Source organism: Pinus tabuliformis, chromosome 4_2, assembly GCF_031772625.1.
Source record: "Pinus tabuliformis cultivar Carrire ecotype Pingquan chromosome 4_2, CPIR1, whole genome shotgun sequence".
Taxonomy (NCBI): Eukaryota; Viridiplantae; Streptophyta; class Pinopsida; order Pinales; family Pinaceae; genus Pinus; species Pinus tabuliformis.
This window is the reverse complement of record NC_142304.1, coordinates 19,881,626-19,906,677: the sequence shown is the minus strand read 5'-3', so window position 1 is coordinate 19,906,677 and position 25,052 is coordinate 19,881,626. Positions and strand designations below refer to the sequence as shown.

Here is a 25,052-nt window from a genome sequence, read left to right as displayed (position 1 = left end):
GGTCCGATTTTATTAAGGTAAGGCGTCTAGAAAATTGCAAGAAAATTAAGGTTTCCCTGTTTCTCTGTGTTTTATTCTTCTTTAGGTGGGGGTCCGATTTTATTAAGGTAAGGCGTCAAGCCCCACCATTGCAATACTTTCACATCATGGTTGAAAGTACCAACCTACTCTTATCCAATTTCATCGAAACATTTTTCCCGTATAATTGAAATTCCCTTCTAAGCATGCCCAGGAAGAAATGCATGGATTTAAGCTTCATGTGAAGGTCATGTTTATCAGTATGTTATTCATAGTAGACAGCAGAAATTCACACCCGAATAAGAATGCATGCATCTCTAGGTTCCCCATTTGCCCACAGTTTTTGTGGGATATAACTAGTTTAACCATGCAAAAGGTATGAAGAACAACATATTACTACCAGAACTAGGATTATCAAACTTATGTCGACATTTTAATCCTCAAATGTCTGACAAAATAATGATATCTCGGCTGCTGGAAATACAAGCACTTAATTTTTACAGTGTGATGGCGCTTTGAAGAATCTCAGTACCTAACCTTCCTCTGCATCCATATTGAAAATACTCATGATAGCATAAAGAGCGAAGTCTGTAGAGTTCAAAAACTATGATTAGCTCCAGAAGTAATGTTGCTATTTTATAAAATCCACACAAAAATGTATCTGAAGAAATCAAATTAACAGTATGCTCACAGTAATAATTTCCCCTTCTTTCAAAGAGAATATTTACAGTTTATCATATAAATCATATTTTCCAAAAGGCTTGCTTTCTGCTGATAATCTTACCTTGCAAGTACTCTTTTAGCATAACTATAATGCACAAGTTCATTGCTTAATTCTTATGCCAAGAAGATCAATTCTGTACACTGACTAACAAAAGGCACAGTAGATTTCTTTTAAATCATTTAAGCTTTCAATTTCTCAAAAGCTAGCAAACAATTTTTTTTCTTTATGATCTCTTTTTTGAAATAATCTTTTGCCCAAGCCGTAAGAACATACAACAGAATTATTGACTTTCTTTCAGTTCGATGTTTCAATTCTCTTCCTGGGCAACGGGAAATGTAGCAGCACAACACTGGGCCTGAATCTTAGCCCTGGTAGTAGTAGCTATACCACCAAAAAATATATTGGCAATTGCAATGCTGCATTCCAATATGTTTAGAATTTAAAACTCGTTAAAGAAGCTTTAGTTCGCCGGTAACCTCATCAACTATGTCACAAGGGCCTGCAAGCATATATGGAAAACTTGAGTTAAGACCCCTCATTCCTTTCATGTGCATGAAAAATAATTACCTGTATGCCATTGCATTATATATATATGATACAATCCTAGAGTTACACAAAGTGTAAAAAATTCATCCAGCATAGATACAATCCATTAATCAAAAGTGTTACTTGGGAGCAGGAGCGAAAGTGGGGAGCGGGAGCAAAAACGGGTGCGGGAGTGACATTTTCAGAAGCTCCCGGTTTGGGAGCGAATCCCGGAGCGTTTTTTATATAATATCTACATTTTTTATATTTTTTATATTTTGATACATATATGTCAACAAAAACAAGTAGAATAATGAATTAGATATAAAAAAACATAGATTGAACCATATAACAACATTAATCTAGAAGTTATAATCTTCATCAATCACGTCCACAAGTTAGTAACATAGTAACATACAACATACTGAGTCTCATGATTCATCAATCTTAAAGTTTCAAGCTTTCAAAACATTTATCATCATTGATCACCAAAGTTGTACTTGTAATTTAAGTGTAACCATTACAACAAATAATATCTAACATGAAATGAAATGAAATGAAACAACTTTCAACTTTCAACTTTCATGAAACATCATATTCATAATTCATTACTAATGAGTTATAATTGTCAACTTCAAACTTAAATGATCATATATTGTTTAAAAAAATATCATAATAAATATGAAAGAGTCAATAGTTATAAAAACTACTAGAAACTAGAAAAGACAAGTAAATATATTATCTATTTCTTATGCTTGGGCCTCTTGCCACCACGAGAAATGTCTAATTTTTTAGTCTTGTTGGAAAATCAGGATCTTTGTCATTAATATCACCCTCTAAGCATTAATATCCAGAGGTATCTTTGTCATTACCTCTATATTTGTATAGGGATCTTTGTCATTAATATCACCCTCTAAGCATCAACATAAGATAGAAAAAGCATACATGTCAAATCAAGATTTTGTTTGAGTGATGCATACATTTTTAGGAGGATCATGATAGAGGACTTCGACAACCAACGTCATTAACATCAAGGTACATAGAAGGATTGGTGCTCTTGATTAAATACGAGTTCCATACCCTAATACATGACAAAATTCAATGGAAACATTGCAATCCCCCAATCCTGAAATCCTCAAACACTGATAAGTCTACTGGATTTTGATTGAAATCTAAAATGCTACTTTCTTCACATGAAATCCAGTGAGGTCGAAACTACTCTCAAACATCCTGAGTCATTTCATGGTAATGTTAAAAATTTTAAGTAAAATGATGAAAATGAAGATCAAGGAGAATGTCACTTTTACTTTAAGAATTTAATTTAACATTATCATGAATAGCATATCAATACTAGGGCCATAGGCTTGATCATTAAGCGACCCTACTCAAAACTTATTTGTTTCTTTGAAAAAAATTGCATTTCAAACATTACTGCAAAAAAGGCTAAAAGCTCCCGAAAAGGCAGGGAGCAAAAATTTTTTTACGGAGCGCACTCCTGCCCGAAGCGCAGATTGGGAGCAGGATCGAGGGGGGGGGGGGGCGCTCCCCCCGCAACACTGAATCAACATAACCATGCAAACTTGAGTGGAAAAAGTAAACTTCGACATGCCATCTGATCTAGTATAATAACATGTGAAAGAGATGTTTGCCAAATGCTTTAAAAATTCATATCCGAAAGAACAACATCTCTCTTATTCCTACTGACAATCTCTTCTACTGGTCTCCATTAATAACTAAAACACAATTCCATTTCCACCTAAGTTGCACGAAGCGCCGAAACGTTTTGGAGTTTCTGAAATGGGTACGTTTAGAAACGTCACCTCCCAAAAATGGAAACGTCACCTGAAATGTCATATATGTTTATATATATATATATATATATATATATATATATATATATAAGTGAATAACACGTTATTTTGCAAGAAAAAATGGAATAAGACCCATAGATGACAATTTAGAAGGAAAACCAAGTCTATATTAACTCTCATAGATGATTACATGTTTGTCGAGTTTCAAAGTTTCAGGTATGGGTACATCCCGAAACGTTGGGCTCCTAGAAGTTTCGTGCAACATAGATTTCCACAGACATCACTTGTCAGAGTTCATTCGAAGTTCCCACAAGCCTTCATATGATTTGACTATTCCCTTGGACTAGAGAAGGCCTTCTAGGGTGGTTTTACGCCCTCAAATAGCATGAGGTATTTGATCAAGTTCAAGACCTTGCGCACGCAGGTTGTACTAGGAATGTGATGTCTATTGAGCCATACTTTGTTGTAAGGAGGCTTATATGTCAGTGATGCTTATTTAGTTGGCATTATCTTTACAGATAGGTTTGTAGGATGATACCTATGGAGCACTAGATGGAGCTAGGATACACACCTTCATGGAGATTCTTTCAATTATGACAGTTTCTGCTTGCACCCATGTGCTTGGCTTGGAGAGCTACTATAATTTGATTGAGTTGGTGCTTCGCTTGGAGGAGTGCTAAAATTGGCAACTAGGGCCAAACTCCATGTGGGTCATCTTATTTATGGCAGCTGATATTTTTATTGGATCCCTCTCATCGAGAGGTGTAGGATTGATCTAAAGATCATCCGATTCCGATAAGTATTATGGAGTTATGAATTTATTTGTGTTATAAGACAAATTGACAAGTCAGCCAACAACTTGTGTAGGCTTAGAAACCCAATAGTCATGTCTATTCATCATCTACGTTTTAGTATAAATATAAGAGGACTTGAAGTCATTTGAGACACACATATACTCTTCATGTGATCTCCTCCTCTCCACGTCTTTGGGTTTTGGTGAAGGAGAGGCACTAAGAGTGTACGCTGGCCTAGTATGATGCCCTAGCTGCAGTATGATTATCCTAGCAGAAAAGATGGAGGCCCTAATACGCTGTCCAAAAAGCACTTATACGCAGTCAAAGATGGAGGCACTAATACACTTATACGCAGTCAAAGATGGAGGCACTAATACACTTATACGCAGTCAAAGATGGAGGCACTAATACATTGTCCAAGAGGACCTTATACGCTGTCAAGGAGGAGCCGCAATATGCTGCTTGTAGAAGCCTAAACGCAGTCCTATCACGCAGTCAATAAAGACCTGTTCATGCAGCAAAGGAGACCTGTTCACGCAGTTAAAGGAGACCTGTTCATGCAGGCAGACCAGATCTCTTATGGCATGATAAAGCCCACGCATCTCTGTCGTCTCAGCATAACACTTGATAAATGAGGACACAGCATATAGATGCAAGGATCTCGGATAGAGGTATATTCTCGGCACACCAATAAGTGCTAGATCTCAGTTGATATAGCAGAGAGGATCTTGGATGAGGTGGCATGAAGTCTGTACAATCTCGGCATAACAAGGAGCAGTCTTGACATCAAGATCTCGATGGCACTCCTGTAGTAGACTAGTCATTGGACAACAATGATAGATCTACTCTCTCAGCCCGATGAAGATAATGTTATATGCTGTCTCTTCCATATATATATTATAGTCTTGTCGTGACCTGATAATGAAACAAGGGTCTGATGAAGAGATCCTCAACATACATATAGAAGGAGACTATATCATCACAACATGAGGCAGTCTCATCATACTTCAGTGAAGAATGAAAATGATCATAGTCTTGATCATGACTGTAATTATAAATCATGATCATACATAGATATGATCTCATAGTCTCAGAGGAACTTAGTGCAACAAGTGATCCTAGTGATACTACGGTAAAGGCCTCTATGTTGCAGCAGTGATGAAGATCTATGTTGCAACAATGATGAAGATCATGGTGTTGCCGCAGTGATGAAGATCATGGTATTGCAGCAGCAATAAAGATGCAGCATGATAGGCATGTTAGTAAAAACGCAGCATGATGGGCATGTTATTAAAGATGCAGCATGATAGGCATGTTAGTAAGGAGCAGCATGATGATGGGGGCAGCAAAGTGACACTGTATGATGGGAACATCATAGTGATGGGAGCAGCTCAGTGACTAGGTGTAGCACAATGACGGGTGCAGCATGAGTACGAGCTATAACACTATGAAAGGTGAAGCACTCACCTTGAAGAATCAGTTGAAGCAATATGTCTTCAATTGATCTCATGCAAATATCAAAAGTCAAAATGTTGACTTCTATTGTAAATGTACTATCTCTCTCTCTCTTTCTCTGCTGAACTTTGAAGAACATAAAAGAAGAATTGATCAAGGGTTTCCCCACATTGGGGTTTGTCCCTGACTAGCGCCACATCTTGTGTCCTCTTGTTTTGCCTTGTCTTCTGTGATTTATGTTTATATTCTATTTGTAGTTTACTTTAATGGTGATGTGATTGCTAATCTGGAAAAGATATTGTGCTAACTGAGAAAATTGAAATGAATTGCTCTAGCATGGAACATACAATGCCCAAGCAAGAGTTCACCGAAGACAGTTGGGACAGAACAAAGGATCAATGGTATCGGAGCTGAGGTGAAGACAATGCCCAAGCAAGAGTGAAAGAGCAATATCCGAAGACAGTTAGGACATCGAACAAAGGATCAATGGGTTCCACATGGCTCTCGTGGCTATGGCTAGAAAAAAATTCCACACTTCAAGGGTGAAGTCGAAGCAGAGAATATGTTCAAAATGGCATACCAAAAGTTTCTGATGGCCTACCTAAAGATCACTTCATTGGGAAGTTCAGATCTAAGGGTGGAAGGAAAGGCGGATGCCTTGGTTGCAATAAGTTCGGCCATTATGTGAAGGAGTGTCTGAATGGCATAGGTACATCTCTTGATGAAGATAACAATCATTCCAGGGACATCTTCAATGATCAAAGGAATGACAGGTAATGCAGGTCATCAAGAAAATGGTCGACTCTTCAAAGAAAGCAAGGAACCCCAGTGCCTCAAGGCACTTCATCGGATAGATGGGTGCACTCTCTAATTTGGTAGAGATGGAAACAATCGTTGGATTATACTTGGAGCTGATGCCACCTATTCTGGAAAGGGTGTAGGGAATGTTACCCCTCAATTGAATGAGGGTAACTCGATTCATTTACATAATCTCTTTTATGTACCTGATCACATGAAGAACCTGGAGTCCATTTCAACAATGGAAGTCAAAGGTTACAGGGTGGCACTCATCGATGGAAAGGTACGTGTTTGAAAATAGAATTTTCAAATATGTTTTTGAGTTCAGGATTGTATCAAGTTGCAGGAAGTCCACTAGGGACCATGTCTATTGATACATAGCACCGAAGGTCTGTGAGTCAGATGGTGATAGGGATGCCTGAATTCAAAAGGAGCATGAAAGTACATGTCTAAGATGTACCGAAGGAAAATCTTACAAGGGGACTATTCCCCTCATGTAGCAGGTGCTCAAGTTTGGAACAACCCAAGGAGTTTGAGATTCATGATCAGGAATCTCATGTATACAGGTGGAAGAAAGCCCTCTATGGCTTGAAGCAAAACTCCCCGGGCATAGTATGAGAGGATTGATAGCTGTCAGATGGCGTTGAGATTCACTAGGAGTGAAACCAATCCAAACCATTACTCGAAGGTTGTGGATGATAGACCTCTCATACCGACACCTTATGAGAATGACCTATTTCTGACAAGTGCAAACCCTCTCATTTGCAGAAGTAAGAGGGAGTTGGATTTCGAATATGGAATGACAAACTGAAACCCTGTGACTACCTCGAGGATATTAACTTTCAAGAAGTTATATGGTAGTGATGTCGGACCGGATTTGGGAAATGCCTCTAAGTTTCATAAACTCATTCGCGTTGATGTTCTTGGTGAACTTCCGTTCGGACATATGTTTTGCAGTTAGCATGGTGAGCTCATATTTGGTTGAGCCTCACTGGATTGGTGCCAAGAATCTTCTGAGATATCTTCGGGGCACAATCTCTCATGGAATGAGATACACTGCTGGAAATATGAAACTGCATGATTATTCGAATGTTGAGTGGGCAGGAAATGTGGAGGATCACTAGAGCACTTCTCAATGCTGGTTCTCTTTGGATTCTGCTTCGATGCTACAAGTATGATCTCATGTGAAGCTGCATCAATTGTTTGTACACATGATGAATACCATTGTGATTCTCTGCAACAACCAGAGGGGGGATTTGATTATTGAGGAATCCCGTATTCGATGATTGCTCCAGCAAATAGACATCAGATACTACCTTATCTGGGATATGGTAAGTCAATGAGCAAGGAAGCTCCAGATGATGTATAGGTCGCTACACTTTATCTAAGCCCCGGGGGAAAGATCAAATCTGTGATTTTCTTGAACGACCTGGAGTCATCGAGAGACCCTTGTAAAAGGGTCCTGCATGTTGCATACATTGAGCTCTAGGAGCTCTGGGGGCTTGGGGTACTTATTGGAGCAACATACGACCACAGGGCGACTCACCATCCCCTGTTGGTGCACTTTGTACAGGGCAAAAGGTTCAACCTTCCCCTGTGACACCCCGTGGCGATTATGGAATAGGATGATTAGTTCTTCGTGGGCCTAGATGATGTGTTCTCCATGCCGATTGTGGAACAGGATGATTCGTTCTCCTGTAAGCCAGGATGATTAGTTCTCCATGGCATCCACTGGACAAGATGATTCGCTCTCCTGTGGACAGGATGATATGCTCTCCTGTGGACAAGATGATTAGTTCTCATGTCGAGGCATCCAACCCATGCAGTCTGGGACTCATGGGAAGTACCTCTCGTTTGATCAATGAACAAAGAAATGAGGATAGGGACCATAGTAGTACCGATGGACCCATCGTTGTATCTACCGTACTCTGTATGCTAGAATGACCTTCATTGATTTGGGATCAATGATACTGGTCTGGGACCAGTGAGAGTGGTACACACTCTAAAACTGACTTCGGGTCAATAGAGGATTGGTCTAGGACCAGTGAGAGTTGTACATACTATGACACTGACCTCGGGTCAGTAGAGGACTAGTCTAGGACCAGTGGTACACACTCTGAGACTGACTTCGGGTCAGTGGAGAATGGTATGAGACATTCTCGATCAATTCTTCTTCTTCATAATTCAGCAGAGAAAAACTGAGCTGAGCTGAGCTGAGCTGAGCAGTGCTGGGCACTGATGGCAAAGATAGTACAGTTGGACATATGGATCAACGGATGGAGTTCTCCCTAGTTGAGAGGGAGTGTTAAAATTGGCAACTAGGGCCAAACTCCATGTGGGTCATCTTATTTATGGCAGCTGATATTTTTATTGGATCCCTCTCATCGAGAGGTGTAGGATTGATCTAAAGATCATTCGATTCCGATAAGTATTCATGGAGTTATGAATTTATTTGTGTTATTAGACAAATTGAGAAGTCGGCCAGCAACTTGTGTAGGCTCAGAAGCCCAATAGTCATGTCTATTCATCATCTATGTTTTAGTATAAATATAAGAGGACTTGAAGTCATTTGAGACACACATATACTCTTCATGTGATCTCCTCCTCTCCACGTCTTATGGGTTTTGGTGAAGGAGAGACACTAAGAGTGTACGCTGGCCTAGTATGATGCCCTAGCTGCAGATGATGCCCTAGCTGCAGTATGATTATCCTAGCAGAAAAGATGGAGGCCCTTATGCGCAGTCAAAGATGGAGGCCCTTATACGCAGTCAAAGATGGAGGCCCTAATACACTTACACGCAGTCAAAGATGGAGGCACTAATACACTTATACACAGTCAAAGATGGAGGCACTAATACACTTATACGCAGTCAAAGATGGAGGCTCTAATACGTTGTCCAAGAGGCCCTTATACGTTGTCAAGGAGGAGCCTTAATACGCTGCTTGTAGAAGCCTAAATGCAGTCCTATCACGCAGTCAATAGAGACTTGTTCATGTAGCAAAGGAGACCTGTTCACGCAGTCAAAGGAGACCTGTTCATGCAGGCAGACCAGATCTCGTATGGCATGATAAAGCCCACGCATCTCTGTAGTCTCAGCATAACACTTGATAAATGAGGACACAGCATATAGATGCAAGGATCTCGGATAGAGGTATATTCTCGGCATACCTGTAGGTGCTAGATCTCGGTTGATATAGCAGAGAGGATCTTGGATGAGGTGGCATGAAGTCTGGACAATCTCGGCATAACAAGGAGCAGTCTTGACATCAAGATCTCGATGGCACTCCTGTAGCAGACTAGTCATTGGACAACAATGATAGATCTACTCTCTCAGCTTGATGAAGATAATGTTATACGTTGTCTCTTCCATATATATATTATAGTCTTGCCATGACCTGATAATGAAACAAGGGTCCGATGAAGAGATCCTCGGCATACATATAGAAGGAGACTATATCATCACAGCATGAGGCAGTCTCATCATACTTCAATGAAGAGTGATAATGATCATAGTCTTGATCATGACTGTAATTATAAATCATGATCATACATAGATGTGATCTCATAGTCTCGGAGGAACTCAGTGTAGCAAGTGATCCTAGTGATACTACGGTAAAGGCCTCTATGTTGCAGTAGTGATGAAGATCTATGTTGCAACAATGATGAAGATCATGGTGTTTCCGCAGTGATGAAGATCATGGTATTGCAGCAGCGATAAAGATGCAGCATGATGGGCATGTTAGTAAAAACGCAGCATGATGGGCATGTTATTAAAGATGCAGCATGATAGGCATGTTAGTAAGGAACAGCATGATGATGGGGGCAGCAAAGTGACACTGTATGATGGGAACAGCATAGTGATGGGAGCAGCTCAGTGACTAGCTGTAGCACAATGACGGGTGCAACATGAGTACGAGCTGCAACACTATGAAAGGTGAAGCAGTCACCTTGAAGAATCAGTTGAAGCAATATGTCTTCAAATGATCTCATGCAGATATCAAAAGTCAAAATGTTGACTTCTATTGTAAATGTACTATCTCTCTCTCTCTCTTTCTCTGCTGAACTTTGAAGAACATAAAAGAAGAATTGATCAAGGGTTTCCCCACATTGGGGTTTGTCCCTGGCTAGCGCCACATCTTGTGTCCTCTTGTCTTGGCTTGTCTTCTGCGATTTATGTTTATGTTCTATCTGGAGTTTACTTTAATGCTGATGTGATTGCTAATCTGGGAAAGATATTGTGCTAACTGAGAAAATTGAAATAAATTGCTCTAGCATGGAACATACCTAAAATTAACAAGAAGACTCACTTCTCCCTTATTTGCAGTGTCATGCTTGACAGCCCATTTATTGGTGCTCTCTTCATATTGCATGTTCCTTCCCTAATGAATAAGTCTCCTAGTAGATATTTGATGCAGGTTGTGCTAGGAGTGTGATGTCTATTGAGCCATGCTTTGTTATATGGAGGCTTATATGTCAGTAATGCTTATTTAGTTGGCATTACCTTTACAGACAGGTTTGTAGGATGATACCTATGGAGCACTGGATGGACCAGGGATACACACCTTCATGGAGATTCTTTCAATTATGACAGTTTTTGCTTGCACCCATGTGCTTGGCTTGGAGATGCTACTATAATTTGATTGAGTTGGTGCTTCGCTTGGAGGAGACTCACTTCTCCCTTATTTGCAGTGTCATGCTTGACAACCCATTTATTGGTGCTCTCTTCATATTGCATGTTCCTTTCCTGATGAATAAGTCTCCTAGTAGATATTTGATGAAATGCTTGACTAGGTGATGAGCACCCTTCATCGCATGGATTTTTTCAGCCTTGTTGTATTACACTTGGTATATTTTTTCATCATTTCTAGAGGGAACTCCACTTCTGCACATTATTCTATGGTGATCTAGTCCTTGCATTGGCATTGTATAATCAGATATAACTTTTGTTGAGGAATTCTCTAACAAATTTGGATGGATTGACAGTGATATGGCATACTCTGAGTTGACAATGGCCTATTGGAGTACATCGCTTCCTTTTCTTAACATTATTTCACATATTTGTAGGCATGGGATTTTAGGTTGTTCCAACTTGAAACACATGGTGGGATACATTGTTGATGACAATTTGCCTCATTAGTGGGGATGCCATAACAATTGGGGGTTGCATAGCACTTTTACATTATTTACTATTCACTCTGGTTGAGTGCCACTCCTCTCCCCCACCCCATATACACATGCATTTTGATGGAGTTAACCCTTTCAACAACGATATCTTATGATGAGGTATTATGTTTGGAGCTAGGTGTGTGGATGCCCTTGCTTGATTGGAGACTCCTGGCATGGTTGACTACCATCTCTTGTAGAGCACTCCATTGATTCTCTCTTGATGGCATGTAATCTAATTCATGATCACATGGTGTTGCTTTCTTGATAGGGTTGCCCCCTATTCCATGGATATATTTTGCCATTTGATGACTTGAAGTATGGTTTATTACATGAACATTATGGATCAAGCCCCTGTTTCATGGATCCACTAGTTGGCACACTTATTTGAGGCCTAACTACTTCATATTGCAATTTTTGAGTAGGTTGTCCCCTCGTTTTTGGGATCTAGTACTTATTTTGGTGATCAAGCATGTATTGAGGAGTTAGAGTACTATTTTTAGTGGAGCACTCCTCTTAATTGCACACATGTTGAAAGCCAATGCATGGTTTGTTTGATGGGGCCATCCCCTTACTTCATATTGCTTGTTTGAAGGGCATCCCCTTTCTTCATAGATCTAACGAAATGGTATGATGACTTGGCACGTGGATTTATGCCAGATTAGTTCCTTATTTTATCAATCCACTCATGTACACATATTTTGAGGGTTGTTACACCATGGAAGATGAGTTTGTTACACATTCGAGAGGCCACCCTTGAAGACTTTGCTATTATGGGATTGTGTTAAATTTGGCAACTAGGGCCAAACATCACTTTGGACAACTCTTATGAGGCAGCTGATATTCTTCTTGGATTCCTCTTTCCGAGAGGTGTAGGGTTGATCTAAAGATCATTCCATTCTGACATGTACAAATGAAGTTATGAATTTATTTTGATTATGGACAAATTGTCAAGGTTGGCCAGCCATCAAATTAGCCTACTCCAGCCCTCAACGTTGCATATAAATACAAGGTGCCTCCTCATTTTGGCGTCTCATCTCATTCATCTTTCTCTCTCATCTTGATTGGGTACAGATTTATGGGCCTCTCTCTCTTCACACCTGTGAAAGGAACACTGTCTTCTCTAGCCGCTGCGTTGACTAGATTTGACCGAAATTTCAGGAGGTTGACTTTGACCAGCGTTGACCCTATTTGACTTCGGTTTTGTGAGGGAGACTTCTGTTTAGGCAGGCTGTTGTTCTGAGCACAAAAACTGAGGTAGTTTGACCCCTGCGTTGACCAGTGTTAATTCAGGTTGTTGCATTGACCAAATTTCACTGGCTATTTTTAGACTGTTTTGGGCTGCATTATCTTGTTGTTGGAGGCTGAGTTGACCAAAGTTGACCGAGTTGTTTTGGAGGTCAATTTCAGCCCTGTTGACCAATGCTGACTTTCTGGTTAAGGCTTTATGTTTCTGTTGTTTTGACTGATCAGTTTGGGCAAGTGAATATTGTAAATTGCACTCTCTCTCTGCTCAATTTTTGAAGAATTATAAGAAGAATTGATCAAGGGTTTCCCCACATTGGGGTTTGTCCCTAGATGGTGCTATATCTTGTGTACCCTTGTGTTGGCTTGTCTTTTACTGTTTGTTGGAAACACTGAGAGGGGAGTGAATCAGTGTTTCTTTTCAATTGTTATTTTTACCAGTGAGATCACTTATATTTAGAACACAAAATGTACAATAAGAATAAATGCTTTTATTAATATAATCTTTATAATGAATCAAGTACAATTTATATAGGGCTCCAACCCTAGATGAAGACACCGATCTTCAATCTTCCAGGCTCCAACCTGTTGCCAAGCACCAACTTGGACTTCCAAGGCTCCAACCTTGTCAATTCTGAGGCACCAACCTCAAGGGCTCCAACCCTATATCTTGTATAGGCTCCAACCTAGTTTCTTGAGGACTCCGGTCCTCTAGGGCTCCAACCCTATCTATTTGCCAAGCACCAACTTGGACTTTCCAAGGCACCAACCTCGAGTTTAGAAGCACCAACTCCAAAGACAACAATCTTATATTTGACAAGCACCAACTTGGACTTTCCAAGGCACCAACCTTGTCAATTTTGAGGTACCAACCCCAAGGGCTCCAAAATGTATTTAATGGTGCTACAAGGAGACTTCAAGAATGCTGCTCAAGAGGAGCCAAGAGACAGGCTCCAAATATGTCTTCACAAGACACCCTTCAATAGTACTTCAAGATGTTTTCTAGGATTGACTCCAATAGTGCTTTTCAAGGCTACCCTCAATAGACAAAGATGCTTGGTCTATATTAGCTTATAGACTGAGGTCTTTACTTCAGAGGTCTATAAAAGTTGCCCATTAGCTGCTATGCCTCTATCCTCCAAACAAGTCCAAAGAATGTGTTATAAGCTTACCAATCCAACAAATTTGAATCAACGAATTCAAGGTGAGTGATGACTCTTCAAAGCAATGTGACTGTCCACCAACTGCTCTCCAAAGTTTGTTGCAAAATGCTTCAAATCTGCTTCTAAATGCCTTTTATGCTGCTCAAAAACTTTACTTCAAGGCCCCTCAAGAGCCTCTCCAAGTCTGCTATACGGATGACAAGACTGTAACTTGGTGCCAAAAATTTGAGCTCCAAAAGACTGAAATTTTGTGGTGTAAGAGCTGCAATAGGACACTGTTCAGCGTTCCGAGCTTCTACAGGAGTCTGGAGACCATGATCCGAGTTGTCCACAGTCCTAAACAACAAATCCGAGCTGTAAGGTAAATGACAACAGGTTTGAAGTAATTTTTTGTTCACTGTTCCTTTACACAGCTAGCTTATCACAGTCAATATTCCTCCTCGGCCTCCTTAAATTTTCCCAAACAGTAGACTCCTAAGTCCTCTCAGCCTCCTTGTTGTTCTGTATCTTTTCTCTGAAATGATCACCGAAAAATTGATAAGAATGAAGTGTTTAACATCATATTTATACACCAATTCGCTCACAAACCGAATAGACATGTCTCTTAAGGGCAGGCCGACATGGGAGAGAAGCTCAGGTCGGCTTACTGACCAGAATTACATCATTAACTTGTAAAATCAATAACTTTCAAACCGCTTGGAGTTTCGGGTTGAGTAATAGCTCGTTGGAAAGGCAAAATTATGCTCTTCAAGATGGTGTAGGTGTCATTAAGGAATTTTGCCTCTAAGGTAGCAAAAAATATTTTTTAATGTGACTGATTATTTATGAGTGTAGAAATGGAGGCAAAGTAGAATGCCTTTGAGTGTAGGGCTTCTTCATGGTTTTATTTCTTCGTTGATTGTCTTCATAATCATGTCCTAGCCTTCTTCAACATAGGATCACCATCATCATTTCCTTGCCTTCTTCAACATAGGGTCACTAGTGCAGAGATATTTCATCAATCAAATGCAACATCATTATGTAGTCTTCATCATAAGGACATCAAGCTTCACATCATTGGAGATTTGTCATGTCATCATCAAATTATCGGAGGTAGGACATGTCATCATGTAGTGTTATCATCAAGATCAGTGATATGGTAGTCTTCCATTATGATCATCAAGATACATGATTGACACTTCATTTGTGTCTTGACATCTTAAACAAGAGTTGTAATCATCCTCTGGCATCTTCAAGAATATTTGCCATCCCGACCACTGACATCAATGACAACCTAGATTAACAATCTCCCCCTTTGTCATTGATGACAATATTCTTGCCCTTTCAACACTCTCTCCCCCTTTGACATCAATGGAAATGGGGTGCCCAACTACTCCCCCTGTCAAGATGCTCCTTTTCTTCACAACTAGTTTCTTCATAGGTATGTTACTCTCCCTGTCATGGTGCTCTTCTTTTTGGCAATGTGGTCCATGATATGTTTGCATTTCTTCATGTGGTGAACCAGCTTCTCCTACCTGCACAACCTCCTCTAGCTCAGGAAAGATTACCTGCTTAGTTGATCAAGTGGAAGACATCTTAACAACAATCCATCGGATAGATAGAGATCATGTTCTTCAATGGAGCTACTCCCATGAGATAATATATCAACGGATGATTGTTCAACTGTGACTCATCAAGATTCCCATAGGATCCATCCATGACTAGCTTCTGCAAGAATCCTTAATCATCATAAGCTCCCCCAAATGGAATGCATGGTCTTCTTTCTAACAGAGTCTCCCCATCATATACTTGATAACTTCATCAAGTTAACAACATGTGGTGTTGGCTGGAGTGTTCAAAAGACTTATGGATTCGATTTGATTCCTTCTCCATCCTTGTGTAACTTTCTTATCTCGCACAGTTCTAGCTTGTGTAGGGGCCCAAGTCAAGTTACAATCATGTGCCATATGTCCAATGTTATGACACTTGAAGCACTCTATGTTTTTCATGAATAAGAATTCACGACTTCTTGCAAAATTGCTTCTCGAAGATTGACGAGGACCATTAAATATGTCTTTGTGATATGCCCTACAATCTTTTGCCATGTGCCCAAAGTTTGTATAAGAATAGCAATAACCAAGAAATATACTTTGCTACCTGGGAGAAGAAAGTTTCCTTGATATACTTTTGAAGTCTTTTTGCCTTGGGATCCTTTAATGATAACCATTGCTTCTTGCATCCTTGACACCATCTGCATTTCTTCTTGGAATAGGATTTCTTCCATTGTTGTCTTGACTCTTCTCCTTTTAACTTTTCACAATCTTCATCTTTCATAACTAGTTCCTTCTTCATTTCTTCCATCATCTTGGTTGCTTCACATGATTGGGCCTCAAGTGAAGTGATTTTTGCTCTTAACTTGATGATGTCATCATCCTTCTCTTCTAGTTGGCATGTCATGGTGTTTCTTTCCTTTCCTGCTTCATCAACTTGTCCTTCTATGAATGTCAAAGCTTCCATCACCTTCTCAGCTCCTTGTGCTTGTTTCCTTACTTCTTCTAGTTGAGATTTAAGGGAGGAGACCTCTTCCTTATATTGACCAATCTATGCTTCAAATTTGTTCAAGGTTTTGTGCCTTTGTTCAAGGTGGCTTAACAAGGTGTCTTCCCATTTATTTGCCTTATCTAATTGATTTGTCATGGATATGACTTCTTCATGATGCTTTCTCTTGTTTTGATGAAATTCTTCCTTAATCTTGGCAAGCTCCTCATCTCTTTCTTGTACTTGAAACTTGACAAGGTCAACTTCCTTCCTTGTCTTGTCTTGGTCACCAACTTGCACTTTCTTCTTAAGTTCCTCATTTTCCTTTTTCAAATTGTTAATCTCTTCCATGGCAGCCATAAGTTTAGTGAGGAGATCTTCTTCAAAATCTTCTTCATTCTCTTCATCTTCTAGGTCTTCTTTAGCCTTGATGTTATCACTCTTATCTTCAGCTTCCTTGATGGGCTCTGGATTTCCTTCTTGTTTTCCATCATTTTCTTGACTAGAGATCATTGTCAACGCTCCTTTTGAGTGAAGATCGTGAAGTTTATCCCATATGCCTTTTGCTGACGAACATTTTTCAAAATTGGCCTTCATAGAATCAGGTAGCCCATTCAAGATTGCTTTCATTGCTCTTGTATTATGTTCCTTGGATTCTCCATCCATCATGCTATCAGTAATCACCGATTTCCAGACTTCAATGCCTTGCATCTTTAAGAAATTCCTCATTCTTGCCTCCCATATATCAAAGTTTCCATTGAACAGTGGAGCCTTCACAAACTGATTGACTTCAATTTCGATGGTTGAGAGAGACACATCTTTAAGAGGATTGGAGACTTTCTTCCTTGGCTTCGCCATTTGTGTTCTAATGATCAACCTTCAAGCTGTTAAGCTTTGAGTGAAGGTACTAGCTTTGATACCAATTGTTGGAAATACTGAGAGGGGGGTGAATTAATATTTCTTTTCAATTGTTATTTTACCAGTTAGATCACTTATATTTAGAACACAAAATGAACAATAAGAATAAATGCTTTTAATAATATAATCTTTATAATGAATCAAGTACAATTTATATAGGGCTCCAACCCTAGATGAAGACATCGATCTTCAATCTTCCAGGCTCCAACCGATTGCCAAGCACCAACTTCAACTTCCAAGGCTCCAACCTTGTCAATTCTGAGGCACCAACCTCAATGGCTCCAACTCTATATCTCGTACAAGCTCCGACCTAGTTTCTTGAGGACTCTGATCCTCTAGGGCTCCAACCCTATCTATTTGCCAAGCACCAACTTGGACTTTCCAAGGCACCAACCTTGAGCTTAGGAGCACCAACTCTAAAGACACCAATCTTATATTTGCCAAGCACCAACTTGGACTTTCCAAGGCACCAACCTTCTCAATTATGAGGTACCAACCCCAAGGGCTCCAAAATGTATTTAATGGTGCTACAAGGAAACTTCAAGAATGCTGCTCAAGAGGAGCCAAGAGATAGGCTCCAAAGATGTCTTCACAAAACACCCTTCAATAGTACTTCAAGATGTTTTCCAGGATTGGCTCCAATAGTGCTTTTCAAGGTTACCCTCAATAGACAAAGATGTTTGGTCTATATTAGCTTATAGACTGAGGTCTTTACTTTAGAGGCCTATAAATGACACCCATTAGTTGCTATGCCTCTATCCTCCAAACAGGTCCAAAGAATGTGTTATAAGCTTACCAATCCAACAAATCTGAATCAACAAATTCAAGGTGAGTGATGACTGTTCAAAGTAATGTGACTATCCGCCAACTGCTCTCCAAAGTTTGTTGCAAAATGCTTCAAATCTGCTTTTGAATGCCTTTTATGCTGCTCCAAAACTTTACTTCAAGGCCCTTCAAGATCCTCTCCAAGTCTGCTATACGGATGACAAGTCTGTAACTTGGTGCCAAAAATCTGAGCTCCAAAAGACTGAAATTTTGTGGTGTAAGAGCTGCAATAGGACACTGTTCAGCCTTCCGAGCTTCTACAGGAGTCTGGAGACCATGATCCGAGCTGTCCACAGTCCTAAACAACAAATCCGAGTTGTAAGGTAAATGAGAACAGGTTTGAAGTAATTTTCTGTCCACTGTTCCTTTACACAGCTAGCTTATCACAGCAATAGTCCTCCTCGGCCTCCTTAAATTTACCCAAACAGTAGACTACTAAGTCCTCTCAGCCTCCTTGTTGTTCTGTATTTTTTCTCAGAAATGATCACCGAAAAATTGATAAGAATGAATTGTTTAACGTCATATTTATACACCAATTCACTCACAAACCAAATAGACATGTCTCTTAAGGGCAGGCCGACATGGGAGAGAATCTCAGGTCGGCTTACTGACCAGAATTATATCATTAACTTGTAAAATCAATAACTTTCAAACCGCTTGGAGTTTCAAGCTGAGTAATAGCTCGTTGGAAAGGCAAAATTATGCTCTTCAAGATGGTGTAGGTGTCATTAAGGAATTTTGTATAAGGTACTTTACAAGGCACCAACCCCAAGGGCTCCAAAATGTATTTAATGGTGCTACAAGGAGACTTCAAGAATGCTGCTCAAGAGGAGCCAAGAGATAGGCTCCAAAGATGTCTTCACAAGACACCCTTCATAGTACTTCAAGATGTTTTCCAGGATTGACTCCAATAGTGCTTTTCAAGGCTACCCTCAATAGAAAGATGCTTGGAGAAGAGAACTTCGAACTACCCCAAAGCAGCAATCTCTGGCCCCAAAACTCCTCACAAGGCTTAGTCTTCCCCTGGAGCAGCTACACTTAATTTCTCCCCACGAAAACCCCCTGGAAAATGGCTAAAATGAATGGCACGTGATCCCCTATTGCATCCTTTTAGAACACGAATTAGCTGAGAGATATCGCTGAAAGATGCTCCTAGAATCTCCACAAATCTCCCTCCAATGTAACAGCAAATTTACCTCCCTAGGGTGGCACTCAAGGTCAACCGAAAGAAGGGTGAGCTCTCCCCTTGGAAAGCTTTGTGCTAAGCAGCACTTGTGACCCAGCTAAACAGCTTGAGCAACAAGAAAATAGTTAAGTTGACAAAAGACCCCAATAGTTGTTATGCCCCTTCTATTTATAATTTTGACTTGCCTTCCCATGTGGGTCCCTCCATCCACCATTTCAACCTCTTTCCTTGGCAACTTTGACTTCCCTCTTCAAGGGGTGTGTATTACATGTGGGTGTGGCCCCCACATTCCACTAACAAAATTATTTCGGCCCCCATCTCCTAAGTCTCATCCCCAAAATTTCGTGGGCCCCCATAATAGTCAAAAATGCAAAATTGTGAAATTAACTTTAGGGAAATTATTCTAGGAAGGAACATTACACCTTGTTAAATGTCTAATGTATGGAATGTTATTTCATGATATTTAATGTGTTACTCTAGGAAGGAACAATCCACCTTGTTAAATGTCTAATGTATGGAATGTTATCTCATGATATTTAATGTGCCCTAATTAAATGTGAATTTATGAGAACATTGAAATTATTGGAAGGATTGCATGCATTACCCATAGGAAATGATGAAAGAATGTTCCTAGAGGTCAATCTTGTATATTGCATCCTTCAAGCTAAATCAAATATTGTCAATGAAGTATAAAATTTTATTGTAGTTATGAATGTTGAAGAAAGTGTAACTAGGTTCGGTCTTCATAAATGTACTTTTGATATTTGTATTTATTCAAGAAAAGAAATATTATTTTTGATATATTTATCAATGAGTTTCTTGCTCATTGAAATAGGTCTAGCACATGTCAAAGTGCTATAGGTGAATCAAAGAGTCAAAAGAAAAGTTTGAAGACCTTTAAGGGCATGTTACACCATGTACATATTTGTATAAGAGTCAAAGAATATCCCTCCAAGCAAAGACAAGTCCTCTCCATGGAACGACATCATCAAAGGAGAAAAAATGATGAAAGAAACTCAAATTGACCTACAGTCATCATGTCGGCCTCAAGTCGGCCTAAAGGAGGGACTGTCCTCTATATATAGAGGTTGTCCACTCCCTCAAACAACAAGCAATATACCTCTGAAATCAACGAGCAAGGAAGACCGAGAAAAGGGTGAAAAAGGACGAGCATAAGGAGCCTCTAGTGCAGCGAAGAAGAAGAAGTCATCACTGAAGGTTGGAGGATAGTTTGTAGGGTAAAACATAGCCACACGTGCGAGAGAAGGAGGCATTTCTACGATCGTAACAACAACGTAACAGTCTCATACTTCTCATTGTTTGGGCTTGAAACTTAGGCCTATAAGGCCTCCCACTAGAGCGAAGAAGAGACTCTCTCAATCGAAGAAGAAAGGAACCAAATACTCAAGGAAACCTACCACACATGCGAGAATTCAAGGCTATAGGACAATCATATCAAGTCTACAACTACACCTTGAAGAAGGAGCTCGATTGGTCAAGACCATGGAAGGGATCATCACAAGTAAAGGGTCTGGCTAAAGATCAAGAATAAGTGTCACTTCTAGAGCAAGTGCAACAAGGACTATCAACAATTGTAAGAAGAACGAAGTGTCGAAAAAAGGAGGACGAAGTGTCGGGGAATGAAGTGCAAGAATGTAACATCCCTCTTCACGGATATTCTTCAAACACAAGCAAACTCCAACCCAATACGTGAAAATGATACAGTAACCAGGAAAAGAAAATAACAGTGATGCAACATATAATAACATAAACATGGAATACAAGCAGATACTCGAGAAATGCAGAGAGAAATACTAAGCCATTTTATTATACTAAGTAATGGAATGAGTAGAGGAGGTGATCAGAAAGATGACAAATCGACTTGCACAAGGCAAGTGAAGAAATACACTCAGAATAGCAATGGAATGGCCTCTCTCTAAACTGCGTCCAAGCTGCTGGAGAACTACCGTGCTGCTGCTACTACTGGAAATCAAATGAGGATTTGGGGCTGTTCCCCTCCTCAGAAAATGCTGAAACTCTGGAATCAGACTCTACTCAAAAAACCCAGAAAAACCCAGAAAGCTTTTCTAAAATAGCCGACCCCCGAAAATCACCCCCTTGGGGTTCTACGCTGTCCCTAAAGGCTCTATGCTGCCACTGAATAGAATCCTCCAAAACTCCACCTGAAATTCTGCCAAAATCCTCCAATATGCAAGGGTTGATCCCCTGCTCAATCTCCCAGCTCAAATCCTCCACAAAACCCTCAATCCGGAACTCCCACCAAAAGAACTGTGTCCCTCTCTCAAGACTGCGCAGTTATCCAAAATGCTCAGTTCCTCCTCCCTCCAAAGATCAATCCTCCTGCAAAAGAGTACTAGAAACTACCTTGCCCGAGCAGGCACTCGAAGTCCCCCGGGGCTAAGGGTGAGATCTCTGAACGGAGACACTCGATGCACTAAACAGTGTTGCACACCAGCTAAACAGCCAGTGTGCTCTAAGTCGAAGTGACTAGCTCAAATGCACATAATCGAATGACAAAATGAGGAGGCTCCCCTCTCCTTTATAGCGTTGGCCTCTCTTAATCCCAAGGCCCACCTCCTCCAACGCAGTCCCTTTCTTGCCACGTGTTCCTTTCCATCTGCGCAGTCCCTCCAAGTGTCTGCGTGGGCCCCATCTCTGCGTGGTCCTTTGGCCCCCTTGGCTCCCCTTTAAGTCACAACGTTATGCTACTAGAAAGTGACTTTATTTTGAAGGTGAGTTATGTCCCCCTTTTCCTCACCTTTTTATTTATAAATAACTATAGAAGGCAAAATTGAGCAAAATCGAATATTCCAATTAGCCATGGCTAATTAGTAATATTACAGTCTCCCCTGGCAAAATGTTGCTTGTCCTCAAGCAGCTGAAGTGATGGATGCTGCAAGATTTTCTCACTCTCCCAAGTGGCATCCTCAACCGGTAAATTCTTCCATCTCACCAAGAATTCCCAAACCATCCTGCTCCATAGCTGCCTCTCCCTGGTATCAATAATAGCCTCTCATTGCAACACCAAATGCCCCTCATCATCCGTGGGCGGTAGCTCATCTGTCACTGTCACATGCTGTCCCAATGCCTTCTTCATGCATGATACATGAAAGACGTTATGAATCTTGTTGCCTTGGGGCAGCTCCAACTCATAAGCAACCTGTCCAATCCTGCGTATCACCCTGTATGGCCCATAAAAGCGGGGCTTGAACTTTTCAGCCCCCTTCTGCTTCAGTGACGACTATCGGTATGGCTGTAATCGTAGGTAGACCAAGTCCCCTACCTCAAACTGTCTCTCCACCTGACCCCTGTCAGCATATAGCTTCTGCTGGTTTTGCGTTGTAGCCATATTCTCCTTGAGAGCTCGGAGAATATCCTGACTCTCTTGAACCCAAATCTTGGCTCTCGGAGCCTTGCTAGCACCAAACATCACGTCAGTAAAAGATAAAGGATGATATCCATACAAACCGTAGAATGGTGACATACCGATGGACATGTGATGTGTAGTGTTGTATAGTACTCCCTCAGATGTAGCCACTTCAGCCATGCTCGCCGCTGCCCACTGACATAGTTACACAAGTAGCCCTCCAGCCACTTGTTAACTATTTCTGTCTGCCCGTCCGTCTGTGGGTGATAACTGGTACTCGATGTCAACTCTGTCCCCACCAACTGAAAAAGCTCCTGCCAAAATCCGCCCATGAAACGGTTGTCCCTGTCACTGGTGATGGTCTTGGGAAGACCATGTAACCTGAAGATGTCTCTGAAGAACAGATCGGCCACCTGTGTTGCTGTGTAGTGTGGGGATATGGCGAAAAAGTGTGACTACTTCGTCAGTCAATCAACAACGACAAAGATGCAATCCTTGCCCTATACCATGGGCAACCCTGTGATGAAGTCCATCGAAATACACTCCCATTTCCCCTCCGGAATGGGAAGAGGCTGCAATAATCCTGCGGGATGGCTCATCTCCCCCTTGTTCCTCTGGCAAACTTCGCACTCCCAGATATGCTAGAGTACGTCCTCCTTGAGGCTCTTCCATGAGAACCTCTCTCTAATGGCCCTATAAGCTTTGGTAAACCCCTGATGGCTTGCCAATGGTGAATCATGTGACGCCTGAAGTATCTTCTTCTTGAGCTGAGATCTCTCAGTTAAGAAGATCTGCTCCCTGTAGTAGATGATCTCATCGACCACCCTGTACCTGTCATCCGTCACCTACCCATCCAGAACCTCACATGCAAATCTGTCCTTGGAGAACTCTACTAAGAGTCTAGCCCTCCAATCTGCGTCCAAGCTCATAAGAGACAACGTGGCTGGTCTACGTGAAAGGGCATCTGCTACCATGTTGTTCTTACCCTTGACATACTCAATGTCAAAGTCATACGCGTGGATCTTACTGATCCACTTCTGTTGCCTCTCCTGTAGTCGCTTCTGCTCCAAAAAGAATCTAAGGCTATTGTGATCAGTCCTCACCCTGAACCTGTTACCCACTAAATACTGTCGGAACTTGGCCAATGCATGCATGATGGCCAGCATCTCCTTGTCGTATATAGAATACAACCTCTCGTGCGGAAGGAGCTTCCAGCTCTCAAAGGCTATAAGGTGACCTCCCTCCATCAATATTGCGTCGATCCCCTCTCCCAATGCATCACACTCCAAAACAAATGGCTGCGAAAAATCTGGCAATACAAGCACTGGGCAGCTGCTCATCACCTCCTTGAGCCTGTCAAAGGCTCGCTGCATTGTATCCGACCAACTGAATGCCCCCTTCCTCGTCAAATCTGTCAGGGGTGCAGCAAGCTGTGAGAAACTCTTGACGAACTTCCGATAGTAAGTACAAATACCAATGAATCCCCGAAGTTCCGTCACGTTCCTCGGCTCCGGCCAATCTCTGATGGCCCTAATCTTCTCCTCATGGACTCTCACTTCGTCCACCCTTATGATGTGTCCCAAGTACAACATCTCTGTCAATCCAAACTCACACTTGGAGAGCTTGGCATAGAACTGCTGCTCCTCCAAGATGTGCAACACTATCTCAATGTGCTAGAGATGCTCCTCCCAAGTCCTGTTGTAAATGAGTATATCATCAAAGAATACCAACACAAACTTCCTCAAGTGACTACGGAAGATGTGATTCATGCAAGACTCGAATGTAGCTGGGGCGTTGGTTAGCCCGAAGGGCATCACCAAAATCTCAAAGTGCCCATAGTGACACCTAAAGGCGGTCTCGGGAGTGTCCTATTCCCTCACGCAAATCTAATGGTACCCAAATCTCAAATCAATCTTTGAGAAGAACCGGGCTCCTCTCAACTCATCCATCAACTCATCAATCCTGGGTATGGGGTACCTGTTTTTCAGGGTCTTCAGGTTCAGGGCCCTGTAGTCAATGCACATCCTCAATGTGTCGTCCTTCTTCTTCACCAACACCACGGAAGAAGCAAAAGGACTCGTGCTTGGCCGAATGTGCCCAAGAGCCAGCAACTCCTGAATGGCCCACTAAATCTCATCCCAATAGGCCTTGGGATGCCTATAGGGGGTAGTAATCACTGCCTGTATGCCCTGCTCAAGCTCAGTGGTGTGCTCAAACCCCTGGTCTGATGGCTGTCCTGGCGGAATCTCCCCAAATACTATGGCATACCGGTCAAGGATGGATTGTATCTCAGGATGCATTGTCTGCCCTGTAGTCCCTGCCTCTGATGCACGCAGCTCCATTGCCCACTCTACATCTCCCTTCCAGAAGACTGCCTCCATCCGATGAACCGAAACAATCTAAGGCAGATATGTGTGTTGTCCCCGTATCTTCTCATGCTTCCCTGTCTTCTCATCATCCCACTCCATCTCTAGGGTCTTCCAATCTGTCGTCACCTTCCCTAGAATGATAAGCCACTGAA

General features: G+C 41.3%; 1 long non-coding RNA gene across 1 annotated transcript in view; it reads right to left on the bottom strand.

Annotated features, from left to right (window-relative positions):
- Positions 1–609: 609 nt before the first annotated feature.
- LOC149168157 (uncharacterized) overlaps positions 610–25,052 on the bottom strand; it is a 52,356-nt gene continuing 27,913 nt past the window's right edge. The window contains exon 4 of the long non-coding RNA XR_016259319.1: positions 610–1,241. This is a non-coding gene — a long non-coding RNA (uncharacterized LOC149168157). The remainder of the gene's footprint in view (positions 1,242–25,052) is intronic.